Raw genomic sequence first — 2,836 nt, forward strand, 5'->3', positions numbered from 1 at the left:
GGACCCCCCCGGGCGGTCGCGACTGTGCTTGGGGGTGGGGCGGGGGGCGATCGGAGCCCAGGTCGTCCCACTGCCGCGCCCCCAGTCCCTCCCTACAGCCCTAGGCTTCGCTTCCGGCCACAGCCCCGTGTCACCTGCAGCTCCACTGCCGTCCCAAGCCCAGGCACTGGCACACACCATCCCCCTGCCGCGGATGGGAGCCGGGCTCTCGGGACTCAGGGTCTCCGGGCCTCGGGGTGGGGGTCTCCGGCCAGTCTCGGTTCAGTGGACCCACGTTGGGCGCTTCACCCTTGGGACAGGAGGAAAGGGCGGCAGGCGGCTGGCACCGAGGCGCATCCCGGCCCACACCCTAAAACCTTTGCTCTTCTCCAGCCAGGCTCCCTAAAACGGTCGGTCCGGGACAATGGAATACGGGGTGACACTGAAACCGCAGGGAGGAAGGAAAGGAAGCGAGACCCGATTTAATGTTCTTTCCAGGCAGGAGCAAAGCATAAGAAACAATAAAATCCAAGCCCCGCCCTAGCAGGCTGTGAGTGCAGGAAGAGAGGTGGGTAGCAAACCTAACAGTCACAGTCCTAACCCTTGTCTGAAGGCGCAGGGCAGCTCCAAGCGATGAATAGGAGTTCTCTGGGCAGATACAGAAGGGGTTATTCCAGGTGGCGGAACAGCTTGTTCAGCGGCGCAGGGACCTGAAATAGCAATTGCTTTAGGGATGGGGCGGGTGCCGGGGTGAGGCTGACACTCTGGGCCTGCGGTTCAGAGGGAGGAGGCCTAAGGCGGGAGAGTTGGCCAGGCCAGGGGCTGGACTTTGTCCTGAACGCTGGGGGTTGGGGGACAGGCAGAGGAGCAGAGCAAGGCTCCTCCTACCCCATCCCCTGGGTTCGCACTCCCCACCCAGGCTGCACCTTAGCTCTGGGCCTGGCTCCCTCCCTCCCTCCCATCAGCCCTGGTTTCAGTTAGGGCTGCTGTGTTTGTTTGAGTGGCCTGGAACAGACCATTTTATCCGTTTGGGTCTTCATTTCCGCTATGAAATGTGCTCAGCCAGGCCTGGTGTGTGCCTGTAATCCCAAAACTCAGGAGGCTAAGGCAGGAAGGTGGCCTCCAGTTTGAGGCCACCTTGGGCTACACAGTGAATTCAAGATCGGCCTGAACTTCAGAGCAAGACCCTGTCTCAGAAACCGAAATAGTAACAAAGCAGTGCTTGTCTCTGCCTCATTCCTCCTTTCCCTGGGTCAGAGAGGAGCAGGGCCCACAGGCGGCCTGCCTGTTCTGAGCAATCAGTCCATCCCAAGGCCAGAAATTAGCTCACTTGTGTCCCTTGCCTCTGTCCCACCCCGCTCCAGTCCTCTCAGCCATGCCTACCAGGCTTCCAGAACCACACTGGAGGGCTAAGACTGCTGGCGTTTGTCCTGGACCTGCCCAACCTCCTCGCACCTGCTCTGGACCTCAGGTTCCCCACTCAGAATGGAATAACTGCAAGTGTTGGGGGAGGGTGGCAGGCAGGCCCCTGGCCCCAGGACAATCCAGTCTGGTTTCACCTCCTGGGGACAGAAAGGGCAGACCCCTCTGTCACTCCCAGCCCCTGCCAGGGACATCCTGTGCCCGGATGATGTCACCAGACCCTGGGAAGCTGTGGCTGGAGCTCACAGGTTTATTTTTAAACTCTCCAGCCTCGGCTGCCTCCCCACCCCCACCTCCCCATCCTACCCCACCTCGCCCTGCCTGACCCAGTTTCCACACTGCCCATCCTGGAGATGATGGGGTACAGAGCAGAAGCTGAGTGTCTCACTGGACCCAGACTCAAAGGAAATGGAGGGCTTCTGCAGAGGACCCCTCCAGGGCCCACCCAGACGCTGAAAGAGTACGAGGGGTCCTCGCATGGGCTGTGGACCTCTGCGACCAACCCCTGGCTGGGTCTTGCATGGGGCAGTCACCAAAGCTTGATTTGAACTCTTTTCAGGGATTTGAGACAGGGTCTTGTTGGCCTCAAACTTGTGATTCTTCTGCCTCAGGCTCCTGAGTACTGGATTACAAACTTGTGCTATCAAGACTGGCTTTGTATTAGTTTTTAAAGTTTTTTTTTTCCTTTTTGTATTACTGATTGAACCCAGAGCCTTTGCACTGAACTATACCCACAGCTCTTTTTGGTTGTTTTTGTTTTTATTTTGTTTTGTTCTTTGACACAGGGTCTCACTAGGTAGTTCAGCCTGATCTTTTCTTTCTTTTTTGGTGGGGGGTACTGGGTATCGAACTTGGGTCCTTTCACTTAGCGAAGCAGGCGGCAGAACCACTGAGTTAAATCCCGGCTCCTGATCTTTTCTTTTCTTTTTTTTTCTTTTTTTGGTACCTGGGATCAAACCTGGGACCTTGCACTTTCAAGGCAGGTGGCAGAACCCATGAGCAAAATCCCTGGCCCATTGCCTTGATCCATTCTTTGAAAGTAAACAGGAGTCTTAAAGTGTCTATGAATGTAATCAGTGATAGCCTTAAAATGAAAATAATGTAATGTCATCCTTATTCTAGTGAATATAATGGCACTCAAAATGTTTGCAACACATCTGTAGTGCTCACATTATAAACTTTAAATGCAATACTTTGAAGAATATATTCATAATTTTCTAAAAAATCCCCAGCCCAGTTCAGGCTGATCATGAACTCACTTTGTAGCCTAGGCTGGCCTTGAACTTGTGGTAAACCTCCTGCTTCAGCCTCCCTAGTGCTGGGATCACAAGCATGCACCACCGCGCCCACCTGCCATTCTTTTTTTTTTTTTTGTTCTCTTACTTTGAGACAGTGCCTCACTAAGTTGCTAAATTGCCTAGGCTGGGCTTGGACT

At 54.5% G+C, this 2,836-nt stretch overlaps 1 long non-coding RNA gene across 1 annotated transcript in view; it reads right to left on the minus strand.

The window, feature by feature from the left end:
* LOC104869286 overlaps positions 1-890 on the minus strand; it is a 1,758-nt gene extending 868 nt beyond the window's left edge. The window contains exons 1-2 of the long non-coding RNA XR_782274.3: positions 581-890; positions 135-289 (exon numbers count right to left, since the gene is read on the minus strand). This is a non-coding gene — a long non-coding RNA (uncharacterized LOC104869286). The remainder of the gene's footprint in view (positions 1-134; positions 290-580) is intronic.
* Between the last annotated feature and the right edge of the window lie 1,946 nt (positions 891-2,836).

The sequence above is a fragment of the Fukomys damarensis genome, unplaced genomic scaffold (assembly GCF_012274545.1).
Source record: "Fukomys damarensis isolate Sample0158 unplaced genomic scaffold, DMR_v1.0_HiC HiC_scaffold_19, whole genome shotgun sequence".
NCBI lineage: Eukaryota > Metazoa > Chordata > Mammalia > Rodentia > Bathyergidae > Fukomys > Fukomys damarensis.